Source organism: Anas platyrhynchos, chromosome 7 (genome assembly GCF_047663525.1).
Source record: "Anas platyrhynchos isolate ZD024472 breed Pekin duck chromosome 7, IASCAAS_PekinDuck_T2T, whole genome shotgun sequence".
Taxonomy (NCBI): Eukaryota; Metazoa; Chordata; class Aves; order Anseriformes; family Anatidae; genus Anas; species Anas platyrhynchos.
Window position 1 is genome coordinate 1,411,775 of NC_092593.1, and position 21,071 is coordinate 1,432,845.

The 21,071-nt window shown below is 48.7% G+C and overlaps 1 protein-coding gene, 1 long non-coding RNA gene and 2 other non-coding genes across 7 annotated transcripts in view; 2 read left to right on the forward strand and 2 right to left on the reverse strand.

Annotated features, from left to right (window-relative positions):
• Positions 1 to 2,569, reverse strand: part of GPD2 (glycerol-3-phosphate dehydrogenase 2) — a 58,153-nt gene extending 55,584 nt beyond the window's left edge. For 2 of the 4 annotated variants that reach the window (XM_027457842.3, XM_027457840.3), the window contains exons 1-2: positions 2,412 to 2,555; positions 188 to 358 (exon numbers count right to left, since the gene is read on the reverse strand). The gene's annotated coding sequence lies outside the window, so the exon portion shown is untranslated. Of the gene's footprint in view, positions 1 to 187; positions 359 to 2,411 lie in introns of all 4 variants that reach the window. The other 2 variants (XM_027457834.3, XM_027457836.3) reach the window with 2 other exon arrangements.
• LOC106020121 (uncharacterized) lies at positions 1,301 to 8,722 on the forward strand. Its single transcript, XR_005267009.2, has 4 exons — positions 1,301 to 1,724; positions 5,429 to 5,544; positions 7,270 to 7,313; positions 7,793 to 8,722. It is a non-coding gene; the product is annotated as an uncharacterized lncRNA (long non-coding RNA).
• A 1,753-nt stretch (positions 8,723 to 10,475) lies between these two features.
• TRNAG-GCC (transfer RNA glycine (anticodon GCC)) lies at positions 10,476 to 10,546 on the forward strand. The gene has a single exon. It is a non-coding gene; the product is annotated as a tRNA-Gly (tRNA).
• Positions 10,547 to 10,721: 175 nt separating this feature from the next.
• Positions 10,722 to 10,793, reverse strand: TRNAA-CGC (transfer RNA alanine (anticodon CGC)). The gene has a single exon. It is a non-coding gene; the product is annotated as a tRNA-Ala (tRNA).
• Positions 10,794 to 21,071: the final 10,278 nt, after the last annotated feature.

Below are 21,071 nucleotides of genomic sequence, written 5' to 3' on the forward strand. Positions count from 1 at the left end.
AAAGGGAGATCTTCCCAGTTTCGTCTGATCTGCCTTTTTTTCAGCCTCTATTCTAATTTTTATTTCATGTTCATCTCCATCCCCAGTCTCAGTCATCTCCCGACTGCTCGGTGCTCTCCAACTTCTGAGCGCACCCAGGGAAGGCGACAAGCCTGCAGGCAGGCAGGTCACGGGCACAGTTACCCACCTTCTGGGGGCAGATCCACGCAGCCCTGCTCCCACGAACGAGCTCCCACCAGCCGGGGCGGCACACCCGCGGTGACGCAGCTAATCCCCAGCAGGACAGCAGCAAACTGCAGATGGCAAGCCAGGCAGCATACAGGAGGACTCAGCTGAGGTGTACTACTCTGTCAGAGCCCTGTTTTAAATAAAGCACAGCACAGGCCCACGTACTTAAAAAAGGTAAAACAACTCTTAAATCCTGTTTGCCAGCACGTAAACACGCACCACAACAAGGCACCTGACAGAAGCAAGCTGCTGCTTAACAGGGCTAGTCACAAATGAGAGCCCTTGTTTCAGAAACAGAGATATTTACCTGTGAAAGCAGAAAGTAACAGTGGAAACTGGGCATTGTGGGGAAAAAAACCCACACATTTATTTTTAACTACTTGCTAAAGTTTGCAGAGAATTGTGAAGGCAAACTAGGGAGCAGAAGGGAACCTGTATGGGCTTTCATTTGGAAAACTGGTTTGCGCTGATGGCCTTTGAACCTATCCAGCTTTCTGAACTTCTAATAGAGACAGTTTACCAGGCAGCAATGGATCTCCAGAGAAATTACTATGTTATGTAGTAAGGGCCTAGCTCGTGAAGTTGTTTTTACTCTACTTCTGTGTATGAGTACAATTACACAAAACAATGTGGACATCCGTTCTCTTTATGGTTACTGTAGAAGAGCTTACTTAACCAGCAACACTTACTGATCTTGAAATATCAGACTGAGTCATTACTAGCTGCTTATCAGTCACTGCTCCCCATCCCTAAACATTTCTGAGGAACTGTACCTATAACCCAATGAGCAAAAGGAAAGGCCTGATTAACTTCAGTTAAAAATATACCGTGCTCCTGACAGCTACCTCACCAAGCTTGTTCCTTATCCATGGTTAGGAGATTATCTTACAAAAGGACCTCAGAGTCTTCAGGCTAATGGCAGTGTAATTACACTTGAGCAAGCTTCGCACGCAGGGAGCTCCCTGGCTGGAAATACAGAAGAGCAGTAACGGTTCGCAGAGGGCTCAGCACAGAGGCACACTACAGGTACACAGAATGAAAATAAAACATGCAGAGAAGCACAGCCACAACCTGAGAACCAGCAGATGAGAAACGCAAGAGTCCACAGCGGTAACAGATCCACACGCAGACCGCTCCAAGTCTCCCAAGCACGGCAGCCCCAGACTCTGCAGCTGCCCTGCCTTTTTTATCTACCAGTTGGCTGCAAGCAGCAGGCCTGGAGATGTGCTCCTGCGGCCGCTCCTCCCATGAATTCAATACCTTTGCCCCTTGAGAGGGCTCAGCGCAGCGGCAGCTCTCTGAAGCGAGGGCCTCGTACAGCAGTGAGGAAATATTACTAAATGCAGTGAGGAAACATTACTAAGTGCAGCTCGGCGCTGGGCACAGCACAACGACACAGCGAGTCCAGGGTGGAGAAAAGGGCTCCCACCTCCCGGCAGCAGGCGGAGAGGAGCTCGCTTTTGGAGCATCCTCCCAAACAGACTACTGAAAGCACGGTAAGTTCAGCAGGTACCAAGGCTAGACGGTTTTAAAGTCCGGGACGCCACATGCACTCTTGTACCTTTTCCCCACAGTAATGGCCTTACAAACGTTTACTGAGGTGACTGATTAGAAGAGATAAGCACTCAGAAGAAGCTCAAGAGTTACTTGCTTCACCAGAGCACTTTCACCCAGCAACGCTCCCATGAAGGTGCCCAATGCGAGGAGGTAACCCTGCCTTCCTCCTCCAAAGCTCGACGTTACCGCAGCCATGCCCATTCTGCACCCAGCACAGCCCTTAGGCGCTTCTTTCCCAACAGCAGGCTGCTCCAGCAGGACGCCCAGAGGCAGACAGCCTGGAAGAGGTCCCGCAGACAGGCCGCAGCCCCCCACCCACCCGATGCTCCGCACCGTGCAGCAGCGCCCACCCGGGCTGCGCACACCACGGAGCAGTGTCAGGGCGCTGAGCCCCAGCCCGAGGGCTCCGGGCAGCCCCCCGGGAAGCACCGCCCGCTCGGAAGCCCCCAGCCCTCCCTTCCACCCCAGGGCTCCGTGCAGAGGGCGGGCAGCGCCACCGGCCCGCACCGCCACCGGCCCCGCGGAGCCCCCCGGCCGCCGCCCAGCCCCGCCGCGAAGCCGCCTCCCCCCGCTCCCTTCCCGGTGTCGGTGCCGGTTCAGGGCTGTCGCTAGGCCCCGGCCCTTACCGCTCGGCCGCCGCCGCTGCGGCTGCTCCCGGAGGCGGGCGCTAAGAGAGCGGCGCGGAGCGGAGCGGAGCAGGGCGGCCTCCCCGCCCCGGGCTATATTGGGCGCGCCCGGGGCCGGGCCGCGGCTGCCCGGATGGCGCCGCTCGGGGCCGCCCTGCCCGGCACGGCCCTGCCCGGCCCGGCACGGCCCCTCAGCACGGGGAGCTGCTGGGGGTTCTCCTTGGGCCCCGGGTGGGTTCCCAGATGGGAGCAGGGAGCGGTCCCCGGGCTGTGGCAGGGACACCGCAGCCGGGATCCGGAGGGGTTACAGAGAAATTCGTGGAGTTCTTGCCCTGAACAGCGCTAAACATCAGAGTTCTTCTTAAAATAGCTGCTGCATGTGGGTGTGCAGAGCCAGATGCACAGTTTGTTATTTTCAGGTTTGTTTCAGGTCACTTTCAGGTCTCTCCAGTGCCCTGAAGCTGGTGCAGGAGCTGCATCTGTGGCTGCCTCGCTGAGCTGCTCCAGCTGCCCGCCTGCTGGAACTGCAGTCCTCACAGACCCCAGTGCCGTACTGGTTGTTACTGGGCCTGGCAGCAGCACCGTGTAGCAGTTAACCCCAGCCTTAGCAGATAAGGCAGACTGCCCACCTTCGGGCGTGCTGCATCGGGGCACAGGTCACCAAGCCCACCCCAGGGAGATGTGAGGAAACACCCCCACAGGCGCTGGGGCAGGGGGTCACACTCTCGGTTTGCAGGACACCGTGTGCAGGCTTGTGTGTCCCTGTTGAGGCTTTCCTGAGCTGAAAGCTTCCCGATTCCTTGGCTCTCAAAAATAGCAAATCTCCGATCTGGAACTTCCAGCAATTAAATTAGGCACTTGCCCTGTGAGGCCTGGAAGTGGGTTATGTGACATAGCAGGGGGTGACACCTGGAGACATTCTGAGCATCTTTGTGGTGTTCTCTGCCTTCTGTTTGGCAATAAGCAGGGGCGGGCCTGGGAAGAGCACCGGTGACAGGCTGTGGTTGGTGATGGCTCTCTGCTCCTTGTGGTCCCCATGTGCCAGGCTCCTAGGGACACTGCCAGCAAACACCGCTGCGTGTTTTTGGGACGCACCCGGGGACTCCTGGCTGTTGCTTTTGCAGCAAGAAGGCCAGACACATGATAGATAGTAATACACCAGGATCTTCCTCGCCCTCCAAGACTCACTGCTGAACTTTCGGCTGGGCTTTTCCCAGCAGCTGCACATTGTAGTGCCCTGCAGCTGTGGTTCCACAAGAGTTCGGGATCCCCTTTTCCATGCTAGACCAAAGCACTGGCTGATCCCGTGCCTGTGTCCCCGAACGCCCCTCCGTGGGTCTGTCTTTGTCCAGGCACAGCCTGGCTCAGCTGCCCGACACAGCCGGTGCCACAGACGCAGGGTCCCTGCGTGCCCCGGGCACGGCGCTGCCTGCCTGTCCCTGCTTTCCAGGCACACGGGCACCGGCTGTCTCTAACCGTGCTTCTTGGCTGCCTCCCAGCAAGCGCTTTTATTGCCGTTCTTCCGTGCTCACTGCTTAGTCAACATGCTTTACAGGCAGCATGAGACGTGTTTTCTATCAGGCACAGAAAAACAACCTGCTGCCGCGCTGAGCGGCGGGGCACAGCTCCCTCCCACACGGCCTCCTTGGGGCACGCTCCAGTCACCTGTTGGCCAGCTGAATGTCAGCGACAGGTCCCATCCGAGGAGGCCGCAGGAACCTAATCCCTCCCTCGGGGGTCAGATATAACTGCGTGAGCTAAATTGGACGCTGCAATAATAAATGTATGGCTATCAATTCTCTAGGTGGCATTTAAAGTCAGTAAACAACTGCAAGGGTTGGCTTTCAGAAGTTTTGCAAAGTAAGTGATATTCAGGCTGGAAGTAGTTTTTACACCAGACAAATTAGGAGACTTGGTAGTGCTTTTAAAAGGAAACAAGATCTCCAGTGACAGAGGGAATTAGTGTGCTCCATAGATACCCAGGTTTAGAGTCCATTTCATGGGAACACCTCAATTGAGCAGAAGGAACAGAAAATGAAAGAAAACGCCCCAGAAGATTATGGATTAATTCTTTTTCTTTTCTTTTTCTTCTTCTTTTTTTTTTTCCTTTCCTTTTTTGTTTTGTTTTGTTTTCTTTTTTTTTTTTTTTCCTTTCATCTTCCCTTCCTTTCCCTAAGTGTGACAAAGCAATAAGAATAATTGGGCTAGGAAACAAGGATTTTCACTCCTAAATGTTGTCTGCCTGGATGTAGCTGCCTTGTCAGCATCAATTTATGGTAAATTTTGATCAATTCAAAACAAGACAGTGTATGGGTGTAAAATGTGTCTACACCCAGTTTCCAGGTCAGCACATAACACATCCCAGAAATTCTGCATGTCATGAACTCTTCCAAAGCAACAAAATCAGAAGGGGGGGTAGAAAATCCTGTGCTGCTTGCCACATAAAAGGGAAATACCGAGAAGCAGTGTAAACTTTTATGAGGATCACATCTCTTTAAGGATGGGTTCTTCAGACACTCCAGACCCAGCTACCAACAAATGAGGGAAGGACGGTTCTTTCCTTCCTTGATTAGGCTTCCCACCAACAGCTGTGATTTTGTCTTGGTTACTGGTTGGTAAAAACAGGTCGTCATAAGTTTGAGTAGTGCAAGATTTTTACAAGGCTAAACAAAACCTGAAATGCCTTGATGTATCACAGAATTCATCCCTCTTGGTTTTTATTTAATGTCTGGATCAAAATGTCACCTCCCTGGTCTGCGTGCGTGTGGCTTGGTCCCTGGGACACCTGCCAAGACAAGAATTTTGGATGCCTGCAATCATGTGCCCAGCAGGTGTAAATTGTGTTCAGGGAGAGTTCACCTCTTGTCCTTAACCCCAGAGGCAGTTTCTCTTCATTAGCAAGGGAAGATAGAGAAAGAGATTATCATCATTTCCTGACTGCATGCCAAAGTTATGTATCATAAGAGGAAAATCTGTTCATACATTCACAAATATGTTTTCTCCTAATCTGTCTTTAGGAAAATGTCTTTGTGAGGAGCGAGGGGTAATAATCGTAGAGAAGTTGAAAGAAGTGACAGAAACAGAAACAGAAATGGAATCTCTCAGCTGCGATTTTTTTACAGCAGGATGCATGGTAGGTCCCACCCCTGGAAAATAAAAGTACTTAGTCACGGCTGTGATTGAACATTTTACGTGTTCCCAGCTCTGGCTGCTGCTATCGGGTGTCATTCGGAAATACAACTGCATTGCTTCATACCACATACTCGGTTTACCAGCTGCAGCAGGGCTGTATTGCTGGTGTTTAAATATTCCCCCCCCTACACTCAGCAGATAAAAGGCCCACCGCGTTTCTGTGTGTGTGCCCGTGTTTGTGTGCATGTCTGAAAAGAGAAAGAGGCTCATTTTTCTACTAAAACGGAAGTAATGTGTTATCATCATAATTATGTCTTATTGTTTGCTGTTATATAAAGATAACAAATCAGGGCTGAGTCACAGAAGCAAATGCAAAAATTGCAGTTTTAAAAGAATAAGGTCACGGGTCACATTATTTGTTGCAGAACAAACACAATAATTAATTGGCCTCTCCCTGCAATGGTAGCGCAGGCATCTTAACTACAGGAGAGCCAGGACGTGGTACGAAGCAATGTGCAGGAGTGCAGGCAGAGTGCCAGTATGTTTCTGGGGCTCAAACCTGAGCTAGGTCCAATAGAGAATACTGATTTCATGGGGAGAGAGAGTAAAAACGGGCGATATCTTTAGAAAGCAAGACTCTTTGGGCTATTTAAGTGTATATTTTCTGTTGTTTATAAGGATTTTTATTGCGGTGGAAAATGTGAAAAAAAGCCTTTAAAATGTATCTTCTCTTTACATATGCCAGAGGGAGGGATTATATTCAGAATATGGAATGGAAAAAGCTTTCTGGAATTTGTGCTTTATTATTTTTTTCTTGGAGACAATGACAAACCAGCACCGCTGATGTGAATACACCCATTTGCTTTTTTATCCAGACATTTTCACTATTGAATTGTTTATGAAAAAAAAACTTAGAAAACCTGTCCAAAGACATATATGATCACTTTCAAAGCTTTAGCCTAACATTTCAGTAATTAATGAAGAAATACAAGATTGGACTCTCCTGTTCTTTTTCTAATGTCTATTTCTCTAGCACCGCTTGGCTGATAGCTTTTGTTTGTCAGCATTTACATATTATCTGGGACAAATATTTTCAGGGTGTCCACACAATTGTAAGTGACCTACGCAGATCACTAGAAAAACAAACAAACAAACAAGAAGAAAAAACCCACCAATAGTAGTGTTGGAAAAAGTTGTTTGTATCCACATCTATCTTACCAGCTTGGGTTCTGTGACCTCCTGTAATACAGAACAATTCAGTTGAAAACAAAGGGAGTTGGGAAAATCTGGAAGCTTCCATTTCTCTTCCATTTGAAACACATAAACATTGCTAGATGTAAATGACTTCTGTTCGTGTGTGAAGCTTGTGGGTTTGATATCATGGCTCAGATGTTTTTTAGCACTGCTTTGACTACACTCGCTATCCTCCACCTTCCCCATAATTTAATATCATACCTTTTATCTACAGAAATATTTTCCCTGCAGATTTTAATAATTAATTGGGACAAGCCTAGTGGGTCTTGAGAGAAACGTAAAAGAGGCAGCAGATACGTGTGACCAAGTGACCTTTTGCTGTCCTACCAGTCCCTGTGCTCTCCCTGCGCTCAAAGGGACACTGTCAAAACTGCTAGTCCTTAGAGCTGTAACCTGCCCTGACAAGTTGTTCTGCATTATAAGTCTTGCCTAAAAGATCACCACAATTCTTTTGTTTGTTTTGTTTGAACAGTCTTTGCTGAAGGCTCTACAATACAGATTCATTTGTCTTTTTAGGTAAGTAGATATATTTAAGTGCCCAACTTACTCCCTGACCTGTTAAAATCAAGTTGATATGCACGTATTGTGCTCAGCAGAGGAGCTGCCAAGGGATGGTGTAAATTTTCTGCACTTTGGAAAGAGAGACAAGAGGACACGCTGGAAGCCTTTATTTAAGGAGGCTTTTAGAAACCATTTTGAAAGGCCTGCAGTTATTTACCATTATTTTGGGGCAGTAATAAGTGTTGTCTGGATTTTCCTGGTGCTATTAGGAATTAGGTACTGGTCACTTAAAAGAGGGGTGACCAGGCCATTTCTTCTTACAAAGAGGTATTTTATGTTTCAGGTCAGTCTGAATTATTCCCTAAGAATTACTTCTAACAAGAACTCCATTTAATACAGTGAGACATGAAAAGGTGAATCAGAGCAAATCGTAGAGGTATGTTTGTAACATCTCCCCCCCCCCCCCTTTTTTTTTTTTTTGCATACCAATACAGGGATTGATGCAACTGCAATTTAAATGTGGGTGGCTGCAGATCCATAACTGCATTGTGTGACATGGGAATGTATGGTCATACCAGACGGAGAGGAGGAGATGAACGACATCCACTTACCATACCCAGGGTAATTTGCAGCCACAGTATTAAGCTTGATTTGAGCTGTTTTACCACTGCATGTCCGTCAATCCTTACCTTATTCCTAATGCAACTGTACCCCCTGAACATGAGCTGTTGGAGGCTGTAAGTGCCCCTGAGCTACAGCATCCTCCTTAGAGGTGCACGGCAGGGTCAGCAGCAGCGCCTGGAACCCATCTGCTCTACCTTGCAGCAGCAGAGCCCCACACGAAGATGCTGTGTCAAGAAGCAGCAAGATCAGAGCCCCTTTAAAGGAGACCTGGAATGGAAGGAAGTGTATTTGTCTCTTTTTGGGGGGGACAACAAGGCCTCAGAAAATCATTTTCTTTCTTCCTATAACAAGTTTTGCCTTCCTTGTTCCTGCTGAAGGTTTATAGCATCTCCTTAACCACCTGAAAGATTTTGAGCTAAAATGAAGGGAATGATGGCCCGAGTCTCTGAAAAGATAATCCTCCTCATCTGTTCATCAGGTATTGGTTAGAAATGTATCAAGGTATATTCAAAATAATCTCAACTGAAAATAGCTCCCTTGATGTTGTACAAAGCTGGATTCTTGATGCCATTCAAGCCATCTACTGAACTTCTAAAATTATGTATGTTTTATGGATGAAAGCTACTGAACACATGTTTTTATGAACTGTTTGTACTTACATTTGTGGTAAGATAGTACTTTCAGTTGTTATTCCTGTAATGTTGTGGTAGCCTTACTGTAAACATACCCTTCTGCACTGATTTTGCTGGGAACATTCTACAAGCCTTTGTGCTGATTAAGACAATAAACTTTGAAGGATTCCTTGTCTCATTGGAATAGGATGTAGATAATTAATCAGCTGAACCAATCTCATGAAATATTCACCACTTCTGTGACTCTGGACTGTCATTTTCTAATATTACAGGTCTTGATCCTCTCCATTCAGCAGTCTCCACTATACGGTCATTTTTAAAGGGAAGTTAAGTGTGGGCCTGTGTCATGCTGCTTGAAAAAGGGTTTGCAGAGCATGTTCTGGAGCAACATTCAAGCTCCAGAAAGCCAAACTCGTCCTGATTTACTGAGCTCTCTTCAGCCAATGTCCACAGATGCAAAACATTGTCTAACAGACATGGGAAACAGTTCTCTAAATTACTAACTATGAGAGCAAGAACTGCTTTCATTTTGACTCTGGGAATGGCGTGTTGTTGATAATCGTGCTAAGTTTGTTACTGTGGTGACTGTCTGTGTGATGATTCTTTAACAAGCAGTAATTCCACAGAAACTCAGCCTCTTCTGTTCACTGCCTTGGTGGGCCAAGGAGATCCATCCCCCTGCCTGACCACCCCCTGTCGGCTCAGCAGAAGTGGAAGGAGGTAAGAGAATAAAAGTAGGGGGGAAACCATTTCATCAGCTATTGCTATTTACCTCGGCATGGCTGTCAGATATATTGAAATAGTAAATTAGGGTCTTCTCAGTATGGGTACGTTTCACATCTGCCTAACTTTTGTGTTTTTTTTTTTTTTTTTTTTTTTTTCTGGTTCTGGAAAAACAGTTTTTTAGGGCTGACTGGTGGAATTGTAAGCAAAGACCTAAATAATAATTAGTACTTGAAGAATTTACTGTGTTGCTTTCTGACAACGGAAACTAAGTTGAAGCTTAGAGGAAAAGGGAGCTGCGGTGGCCTTGTTACGGGCCTGCATTGGTGCACTGGGTCAGGGGTGACTGAAATACTGGCCCCTGGTATCTGACAGGCTGTCAGACAAACTGGTCTCACTTTTGTTTCCAGACTCACTGAGTGTACAAGTTTGGTTCGGGTTCTGCTTTATTCATGCAGAAAAAAGTCCATCCTCTCCACGAAGTGAGCATGCAATTGGAACAGTTAGGTACTAACTCCAGGATTGATAAACACTGCTCTGCATAGGGAAGTCTCCGTTTTGGTATTGATATATGTTCACACAGGAAATCAGGATGTAATCTGCAGTGTCAAACTGCTATTAATCCAAGAAGAAAATACCTGCAACCTTTCATGAGATGATTGGTGGTAGGAGTTCATCCTCTCAGGAGCATGTGTTTTCACAGAGCTGTTCTCATGCACACACCTTCATGTTTGCCCGGTGCAAAATGTTTAATGTTGCTTTTCCTTGAGTTCTTTGTCTTGTGCGTGGCTGTTCTTGGGAACTTGTCCAAGGCAAACTAAATGCCAACACTGTACATAGTTCACAGTGGAACACGACATCATTACACCACGGTGCAAACCATCTCCTACTGTAACTGGTGGCCTCCTCTGGCAATATAAGGAACGTAGAGGAACAAACCTGACCCTCCTGCTGCTTCTGCAGGCTTTTAAATGTAAAGCATGCTGGGTTTATTATGCAGATTTATAATTTTTTTTTTTAATCTGTTAGGGGAAAAACGTATACCAGTACGGCTAACTTTCTGGGAGCGTTTTATCGTGGGGATAAGGGCTGGAACTGCTCATGGTAGGGGTAAGGTTAGGGGCAGCAGCAGCAGCAGCAGGGCTGTACGCACGGAGCAGGGTGCGGTAGGACGGAGCCCGGGGGCTGCTCGTAGCACGCATTGGTGGTTCAGTGGTAGAATTCTCGCCTGCCACGCGGGAGGCCCGGGTTCGATTCCCGGCCAATGCAATGTGATTTTATTTTTATTTATTTCTTTTCAATTCCGTGTCGCCGCGAGCCGCTCGCTTTTAAAACCCCAGCAGACCCTCAGCCTCGCCGCGCTTCCCGTTACCGGCGGGCAAAAAGCGGAGCCGCGGGGCCGGGTCCGCGCCGTGTTGGAGCGAGTTCGGCCAAAAGAAGCCGCTGGAGATGCCGGGGATTGAACCCGGGACCTCACACATGCGAAGCGCGCGCTCTACCACTGAGCTACATCCCCGGCTGCTCGGCCCCGGCGCCCCGCGCTATGAGAGGGGCGGGGCGGGCCCGCCGCGCGCTGACGGGGCCGGGCCGGGCCCTGAGGCGCCGCCAGCCCCGGGCCCGGTGCCGGGGCTCCAGGCCGCGGATCCGGAGCCCCCGCCCGGCCCTGACGGGGCCCGAGCGCCCCCGCTGGCGGCGTCGCCACAGCCGCCAGGGCCCCGTCGGTCGAGGCCCGGTGGCCGAGGGGGCTGCTAACACGCAGCGGTGCCGTGTGTTATCTCACACACTGTGTCAGCACCGCCTCCCGTTACCTCGGGTTTCCCTAACAAGTCTGCGGCCTCTGAGTCGTCAGCTTGAGTGACCAGATAACAGCCTAACGTAAAACGCACCTCTCCTGGGCTTGTTCCTGCCTAAATGTGGACTTGGTGAAAACAGAGCCCTGCTACTAAAAGGAAACACACCCAAAAAAACCACCCAGGCTCTTCTGGCTGTGCATTCCCAGTAAAACCAGCAACTTCCATTAGCTTTACTGGGAACTGCCCGGTCCCACACGCCTTCCAGATTTGTTTTCAGGATCTGAGCGCTGTCTGTCCCCATAGCAAGCACTATTCTGCCCTCAGTATGCACCCACACTGCGGCACGTAATACCAGAGTGTGTTTAATTTCTAGCACTACGACAAGCTGCCACACGCAGCCGTGGCAGTTTCAGCACTGCCCGCTGAGCACTGCTCCTCCGGTGCCACAGAGTTTGAAATCTGTAACCTCAACAGCTCACATTCTGCCTTGTCTTTTAGCACAGGGCACAGAGTTACAGTGCCTCATAACAAGACTGAGTTAAAGGTGCAGAGCAGGTTGACAACACTCCCTGAAATAAAAGCACAAAGCCATTAAAAACTTATTTTTTTTTTTCTTCCTTTAATTTAGCCTTTAAAATAGCAGAAAACAAATGTGGTACGAATGCAGGTATTACTGTGTCTTTCCGGATGGCTGCTCTGATGGGCAATCAACCCACCTGTGAAACTTCCTCCTTGGGAGGCAGGGCACAGCACAGCAGAGCTCATCCAAGTTGCTGAGAAGAGCAGGTACAGATCCAAAGCATATTAGCAAGCATTTAATTAATATTCCTGTGTTGCCCGTGCAAGAGTTTATGTGCAGCTTGTATTATAGTGAAGCAAAGTCTGTATCGCTGCTAGACCTAAATATCCCATAGACCACCACCTAACAAATAAGGAATAAACTGAGGCATTCAGGCAAGACTCAACACGTGGATCCTACAGGAGGAAATATTTTGCCTTACACTGAACTATACAGTAAATCAAAATGACCCATTTATAGCTATAAATCTCCTCAGTGGTGAACTCAAGCCTACCAACACTGCATGTTCTTAAAACTTCAGAAAGCAGAAATCGAGAGCTGTTGCTGCCGTAGGAGCAATAAAGTTCCCAGTGATACTGCACACGCATTTCATGATCCGGACTGTCCGCACAGCCCTGGTCTTGTCCGGATGTCTGGAGGCAGCCTCTGGTTCCAGGAAACACTTTGTCATCTTGCACGGAGTAGTTTTTAATTCTGCTGTATGCCTCGGCACAAACTCAACATTCAGCTTTCTCAACAGCTCTCTCATAGGACTACATTCACCTCTTTGTGTTTGGGTTTCTATGCTGACATCAGGGAAAAACAATGTCACTCTGTTATCTGGCCGTCCCTCCTCTTGCGTTTCTTAGTGGGATTAACTCATTCCTGGTACCTCACCAACTGTATTTGCATTTAACGGAGGCCTTCATTGTCCCTGAGGATATGGTTTTCATTGAATCTGATCAGGTTTTTGCATTTTTCATCAATTCTCATTGAACACACGTTTAAGTTCACTCCCTATTTTCCACAGCAATTTTTCTCCAGGCTGATGGATTCCATGGATCCAGCCTGGAAAGAGCTCAGTTTCAAAGTTACCAACGTACAGACTTCAGAAGAACAATTCCAATAAAGCTGTGAGGGGAGAGGCATTTTTTTCTGATAGGGTTTCCTATGATTGCACTCGTTCCCAGAATTAAATGTTTGCAGTCAAAATTCCTTCTTAAAATAAACACACTAATTCAATACAATACAGAACTAAAACACAGCAGCATAAAACAAATATGCGAAGATAGTTCATGTCATTGATCCCATTCACCCATCCACGTCCATGGCTTTACGCAGTCACAAAGCTGCCTGGCCTGAACAAGATCTCTGGTCTCGGTGTGGGCCATCTTTCTTTATTTTTTGGTGCTGAAGGGCTGCATACTGTCTCTTAGAAGTCTTGACCTATTGCCAGAGCCTGTTTTAATGGCACCAGACATTTCTAAATATGCAGCTAAAGTTATTTTTCTTCTATCATAAGACCGTATTGTCCATGCATTTATGAGTACCCAGGTGAGTCAGTGCAGACTATTCACAGATCTCTGGCATTATTTATACCTTATTTAGCATTCCTGTCCTCCTTCAAAAAATGTTCCTGTCAGAGATCAGAAAAAAACATAACCAAAGTGACAAATTACAGAGCTTATTAACAACACACTGACTACTTACTTACGAAACATAACCAAACTGTTTTTAAATAATAAATGTGTTAGAAAACCAAACAAACAAAACAACAACAACAAAAACAGGACAGAGTTGCGATTTGCAAAATTAAACAACTCAAAAATTTGCCAACTTTTGTACTTTGCAAATAGTTTTTCCCTGGTCCCATTAGTCAGGGAACACAGTGCTCAGAATAACAATGAGGAAGCTCTGCACATGCGCTACACCGAGTTGGAATGAAGTTACAGTCCTCAGTCCTCCGAATGCAAATCACTTTTTCTCCTGTATTTTCACAACTCTGCTTTTTATTGAGTTAACTCCCTTATTTGATGCGGTGGACCGCCAGAACTGGAGGAGTAAAGCAGGGTAGTGTTTCATTAGTTCCCAGACATGCAATGCGTACTACAGAATCTAAATATTTAGCTGTCTTTTTGTTATTCCCATTCAATAGTGAGAATTATGAAAGTTCGAGTCAAAAAGGAGATAAAAAGGCAGAAAACAGGATTAAAGCTCTGAACTGGGAGATTCATTAGGGTTGCAGACGGATAAGTAAATTATAGCCCTGAAGAAATTATTTGACTGGCAAATTAATTACACAATGTTACAATGGGTTTCTCAGCCAAATTTAGCCCTCAGGAAGCAGGTGGAAGTCTGGATGACTTAATAAAAGGAACCTCAACTGTTCTTCAGCGTAATAAGAGATGAAAATTAACGTTCCAGGATTTGATGCAAATAGGAATGTTGTTGTAAAGCTCAGGAAGACAGACAGAGCATAGCACAATTATACAGGTTTACACAGACTATAAAGCTGAAGCACCCAGACAGCTGAATGCTGCTGCTCTCTGTATGGGCTTTAATTTACAGTCCTATCTGTGAGGCCAAGACAGAAGCTGATTTGGAAACCAGCATGGCATTCTCACAAGGACAGACAGGAAACTTTATATTTGTAAATAGAATGGCGGGTTACAATACTCTGTAAGATATTGTACCCCAACCCTGCAAAAGTACACTGGTATTGTTATTTGTTAAAGCATTGACTTAACACCGTGAGCCTTAGTCCATGGCTGCAGTTCTCACTCAGTCCCCAGCATGCAGAAACATACGTAAGAAAAAATATATATTTATTTCCACTTGCTTGCTAAGTATCGCATTTTTAAGGAAGAGACATTCTGAGCTCTCTCAGAACAAATCCTCTTTGTTGTTCCCGGAAAAGTTTTGGAAATACAAATGTGTCTCTATTGAAACCCATCACCTTCTGGTGCTAAGTATCATATGACATGCGCAAAACCCCAATCTGAACCACAGTGCCATTACAAATATTAGCTCAGATCCTTTATGGTTGTCTGAAATTACACAACAAGAAGGCAGGGCTCAAGCTCATCATCTTAAATCAAACATAACTCTTACTTCAAGTTACTACAGAGCATTTCAGTTTCCAGAGCTACACTGTCTTCCGCAAGGAGAGTCTGCTGCTTCTCGGTTATTCCTGTTCTTCAGGTTACGTCTGGAATATAAAACATCCACGTTTTTTCAGAAAAAAAAAAAAAAAAAAAAAAAAAAAAAGCAAATATTTTGGAAATAAATAAATTACAGTACAGGATGAGGTGTGTAGCTTATAAAACTGTATACAACCATACTGACCTGGAGATGCTGCCTCATATTAATAAGTGCTTTTTATGCACTTAATAACACTTGTTCATCATTGCTGATTACCACAGCCAACAATTTACTCTATGTATAATGCTGACTCTGAATATCACTAAAAGGTTTGATTTCTGCGTGGACAAAAGAAGTTAAACTGATTAATTCTGTCCGACATCCCTTTTTGTCTATGCTCTCCTGCTAGCTGGAGGCAAGTTGCTTCAAGCATGGATGAAGAATCCAAACCGTTGCTTGTCCTTGGTAATTCAGACACCTTTCCTGGCAAGCATCTTCCTTTGTGCCCTCAGTTAAATGACCACAGTTTGTTAATTTCTTCTAATTTCTGCTAGTAACTCTTGCAAAAGATACAGTTGGATTTTATTTCTGGTTTTAGGTTACTCTTGAGCTGGAAGCTTTACTTTTATCTTAATTCAGTAATGTTCAAGTATATAAAAAAGATCAGAAAAACGGCTTTATTCCTGTGCACTAGTGCAAATAGCTTGACACCAGTACTGTCTTAGAGCAGCAGCTACAACTCATCTATCACACCCTGCCACGCTTCTGCTGCCAGGCAGCCGTAGTACAGCAAACGAACCTAAAAATAGCTTGAAAAGCATCATACACCAGAGGACAACATGATTTTTTTGTTAACAAAAAAGTGAGCAAAGTGAAAGCCTCGCTGGCAATGGATGCCAGGAGCGTGAGTAACTGAGAAACCCCTAGGACAGGAGTTTATTGCTGTTACTGAAGTGAACAAATTCCGAAGAGGGATATCACACACTAAGGCTCATGTTAATCTCATGGAAGACAAACCAGGATCTGTTGCAGTAACTCCTCCAGTGGGCCGTGAAGTTAAACTTTCCATTGGGTACGATGCTAAGATTAGTCAGAACGAGGAAGGAGTAACAGAAACAATGCTAATTCAGGCCTCGAATTCAGTGAGTAAGGAATGGTTTTCACTTCAGAGCTTAACTTAGATAAAGCAGTAATAACATGCAGTGTTTGAAAAGAGCAAGATCCTGACCCGTACCATCTCACCCTACATCCTTGGAATTCAGGCATCAGCTAAATAATGGGGTTTAGAAAGGATTGAGGCATGTAGAGGATATCTGCAAAGCCTGGAGCTTTGGCAGCGCCGGATGCTTTAACCCGAGGGTTTTGGTTACCAGAACAAACCCCCAGGTGAGGCTGCTGGGCTTCCTCTGCATTGCACAGGGCACCGTGGCTGTTGCTTTGCCCAGAGGTGCCTGCTGTGCGTGCAGTGGGGCCGTGCTCGGGGCCGGCTGTCACGCTGCAACTCCCCAGCCGCTGTGCAGCTGCGCTGGGCTAGAGCCGTGTCCAGGGAGCTCTCTAAAAATGTTGGTCATAATGTTTAGTACTTTGCCTGTTCATTGAGAATAGATAATTGTATTTTACTCATTAATCAGAGGCTCTTACGGCAATTTTCCCCCTTCATTTTACCTTCCCAGACTTACCTGATTTAGATGCCACTTGGAATTAAGCGTGCTATTAATAACAACACTTGACTCACGCCTTGATCTGAAGGTATTTTCCAGCTTTCCTCTGATTCCTTCATCAAAGTAAGCTCTGGTCGCTGATGGGGGTATTGATAATGAAAGCGGGTAGATCTGCACGTTCCACCTTGCTAAATATTGACAAGGTTTTTAAAAACCATTCCCCTTCACATTCACACAGTAATTCCCTCCTGCCTTTTTCCTTTCCACTACTCTGCATCCCTGCATACTCTCCTCCCCAAAATCCACCCTTCTTCTCTCCTGGCTGCTTCTGTCCCAGTGGCATTGACCATCCCAGGAAAGATGTTGTGTGACAGAGTCAAGAGTTTTGTTTTGTTTGCATTTTTTGATATACCAGCGTATGCAGTTCATTCCTGCTCTGATTTCCCCTGAATAAATTCCCCAAACTCGCTTTCCAGATGTTAACCTGTAAATTTGACAGTGTAACAGACATGCAGATTTACTACTTTAGCAGATACTTTATTGTTCAGGTTTATCAAAGAGGTTTTCACCGGTCTATGCATTTTCTCACACGCTAGTCGTGTTTGCTGGGAGCTTGCAGTGTCAAAGCATCTTGACAGAAGGCTGAACAATAATTAGACACACAAGACAGTAACAGCCTGCGTTAAATAGGATCTTACAACACAGAGAATAGATTCTTAGAAAGCCACTACGTGATGTTAAGCAAGTGGGGAGGACTAGAACTATTTCTTCAAAAGCCTTCATAAAGCAATTTTAGGTTCCTGTGGAAGAGCAGGGCTGGTACTTGTCCCTTTATGTTGAAGTCGTCGACTCCAAAGAAACATCTGAGCCTTACAGCCCGGAGACTTGGGAACAGAAAATTGTCCCTGCCTTGCTCTGCTACTGATCCAGGCTAATTCAACTTAGAGCAGTGCAGATTTTACATCAGTGAGAGTGCAGATTCTGCCCCGTGTGTGACACAGGGTGAGAAGGGTGCCAAAGCCTGCCTAAACCCTGCCTTATCCAGAGCCTACCTCTGCAAGAGCGGGTTTGTTCCCTTCCCTGTAGCTTGTCCTACCACAGTGTAGCCTTACTCAGGTAATACCTTGAGTGACTGTGGCAGTGGGGGATATTGTCACGAAGGCTTTGATCCCACAAAATGTTGTGCACAGCTCGCCCACCCCGACTTCACCAGGGTCTGAGCAGCTCCGCGCTCAGCGAGCTCTGCGGGGCGTTGGGTTGCCGTGAGCCAGAAAGCAATGTGTCTGCGTCTCCTGTCAATATGTCGATAGGGCTACTCCTGCAGATTTTCCTGCTGAAATGTATGGGCTATTTTAATAGGAATTTGACTAATATAAGAATTGACCTATTTTTCCAATGGTTTCTTGTACCGGAATGTTGTGATCTGGAAACTATTATATTTCTTCCTGCTTATCGCATCGATATGGGCTGATTTTGTTGGCTTTTGTATTGAACATCTGGTAAATATTCAATCCAGGTTTTTTATAATACCTTTTATTATTAAAGCTCTGCCATCCACAAAATAACACATTTTTATTCACTAGGAATATTAATGGGATTCAATTTTTACTTCAGTTTTAATCTTTGGGTTTTTTTTTGAAGAACTGGATCCCATTTAGTTAAAGCTGAAAAAACAAACAGCTTTTCCTCTGTTTTGTTTGCAGGTTAAACTACAGTTCAAATATTTTTATTTAATACCATTCTTTCTCAAATCAGTGCTTATTGCTTACTGTGCTTCAAGTGTTGCAAAGGAGCTTACACTACTCCCTGCGTGTCATTTCGTGCCCGTTTCTCCATCATTATTTCAGTGACTGAGCGAGGCAGAGCGATGCTTTGTGTACCGCTGGATCTGTGATGTGCTCCACTCGCACTAAACACGAGGAGCGCCTTGCTGCACGCAGAGGCACGCTGCTGGCATGGCGAGAGGGCTGGAGCTCTGACGGTCAGCTGGTGACATACAGACAGACAGACAGACTGCCCGGCTCCTCCATACGGTGCTTCTGTGCTACCAGAGGGCCCACCAGGACTGGCTGTGGAAGCCGAAGCTGCCGGGATGCTGGGGCCGGTGCACAAAGCCCCAGGCACAGAAGCCCCTCGCTGCACGCTGATGGTAGCACGTGGGAGTCCACATGCACAGCTCCAGATGCTGGTGCTGCAGACGCTGCCATGCGGGTCCTTTGCCAAAGGCGTTGCTGGCTGCGTAACGCATGCCCAGCTCTTACCAGCATGTGCTCCCCACAAAAATGTTCCCCTTTGTTTTCTGCTGGGTCTCGCAAGGCGCCTGGCACCGCTTCGGGCACGCGAGCGGCTGCCCCCAGGAACCACGGGCAGACCACCAGGAGCTGCTGCGGGTGAGCCGGCCACAGCCCCGGGGAGGCCGAAATGGGAGAAATGTTATCCAGGAGCAATGCCTGTAGGTGTGAGCCAGTGCCACAGAAACACCCAGAGCAAACCACCAGGGAGGGACCAGAACATGCACACAAGTAACACGTTTCCTCCTGGAAGTAAGAATCAGTTTAAACTGGTATTCCACAGCAGCTTGGTGAAACTGATAATTAGAAAACAGACTTAACAATTGGTAAATCATTTTCAGCATAGACTTCCTTTTTTGAAGCTCTGGAAATAATTAACTTCTTTAAATGCAACTGCTCCGTACTCTGTATTAGAGTCAGGCGTTTTAAAAAGCAAACTGATATTTTAATAACTATGTTCATAATTACAAACTACATTCTCCCCACAAGTCCTGTTTTCAATTAACAGTCTGCATTAATGGGCTTATTCTCCCTGCCATTTACCTCTCATAACAGCCACAGTCACACGGGCGAAGAGTTTTGCAAGTTCACATCTCCCACAAGTTTTTTTTCAGCTTTTCCCTGGCTTCGAGGCGTGATGCCCCGTGTGGGCACGGCCCCGTGCCGAGGATTACCGGGCCCCCCCGAGGTGCTGCATCCCACACGGGGCTGGTTTATGGCCGCAGGGCGAGCTGCAGCCCGGGGCCGAGCCCCCCACGTCGGGGGAGCTGCCCGGGGGGGGGGGCTCCAGCGACCTGCGCCCGGTTCGGGGCTACGGATCCAGGCTCTGCGGGTCCCGGCGCCCCCCCCCAGGCACGTCCCACGCGTGTGCGGGACGCGGGGCCGGGTCCCCGCAGCGCGCCCCGGGGGGGTCCCCGCGGGTCCCGGGGCCGCGGGCGGCGTCGGGCGGGGCGGGGCGCGGGCAGCCCCCGCGTGACGTCACCGCCCCCGCGGGGCCGTGCCGTGACGTCACGGAGCGCGGCGCCCGGCGGCCGCTGACGCGCGGCGGGGGCGGCGGCACCGGGCACGGAACCGGCACCGGGCACGGAACCGGCACCGGGCACGGACCCGGACCCGGACACGGACACGGAGCCGGCACCGAACCGGCGGCACAGGCAGGTAGCGGCGGGACCGGGACGGGGACGCGGGGGGGGGACGGGGCCGGCACCGGGCGCGTCCCGGTGCAGCGGCAGCTCGGGCACGGGCGGGACGGGGACGCAGCCGGTGCGCGGCGGCACCGAGCCGGGACCAGCCCCTGCCGGGGGGACCGCGCCGCCGGGGGAGCGCCGGTGGGACCCGGGGGTAGCCCCGTGGTAGCCCCGTGGTAGCCTCGTAGCGCCCGGCGCTGCCCATCCCGGTGCCAGGTGTGCTCCGAGGGCAGGCAGGAGGAGTCGCTCCTTCAGCACCTGCAGGGAAACCGGGGGGTGCCCGTGGGACACAGCCCGGAGCGTTCACCCCGGCGTCAGGGCTCGCCCTGTGACCCCTCGCCCTGTGCTGTGGGAGCCCCCCAAGGAACGCCCGGGGCCCATCCCGGTGTCCCCGTGCTTGTAGGGCACGTCCCAGTGCCTGTAGGGTGCGTGCACCCCAAAGGCAGCAAGGTGTGGGGTGGCTCTGGGGGCCCTGCCACAAACCTGCCCCCGTCGCAGGGTGGTGATTTTGGCCCTGGCTGTGTTCTGGCACGGTGCACAGCGGTTGCTGCCCCACATCACACCGCCCATGGCAGGTACCTTGGGGGGGTCTTGAGCTCCTGCCCTGCTGAGGGGCAGCACGGTGCCTCCCCCAAAACACAGGCTGGGATGGGGCGCAGGTGGTTTGGCGAGCAGGGGAGGCACAGTCACTGCCAGGATCAGCCCCCATGCCCACAGGCCCCCAGTGCTGCCCCACAGCCTCCAGAAGCAAGGAGCGAAGCTGTGCCCCGCTGCCATGGGGCAGAGGAGCTGCAGGTGGAGCTGCCCACAGACCGAACGAGCGGTCACCTCCTGCATTACCCATCCCTGCGATGATGCAGAGCCCAGGACTGCCAGGCACATAACAGAGCTCTTTATGCATTCATGCATCTTTTGGGGTAGGCACCTCACGGGATTTATGGTGCTTTGTGGTCACTGCTGGTGCTCCTGCAGCGCTGACCGTGTGCTGCCGTGCGGGCTGCTGGCTCCAGCTGCAGCACTGCCAGCAGGGCCTGGCCACTACTTCTGCTGCTGTCACAGCCAGGGCAACCAGAGCTTCGTCACTGGGACTGACCCAGTGCGCTCCTTCTGCTGATAGAGGCACGAGTGCAGCACCCACAAGTCGCTTCGTGCCCTTCCTCAT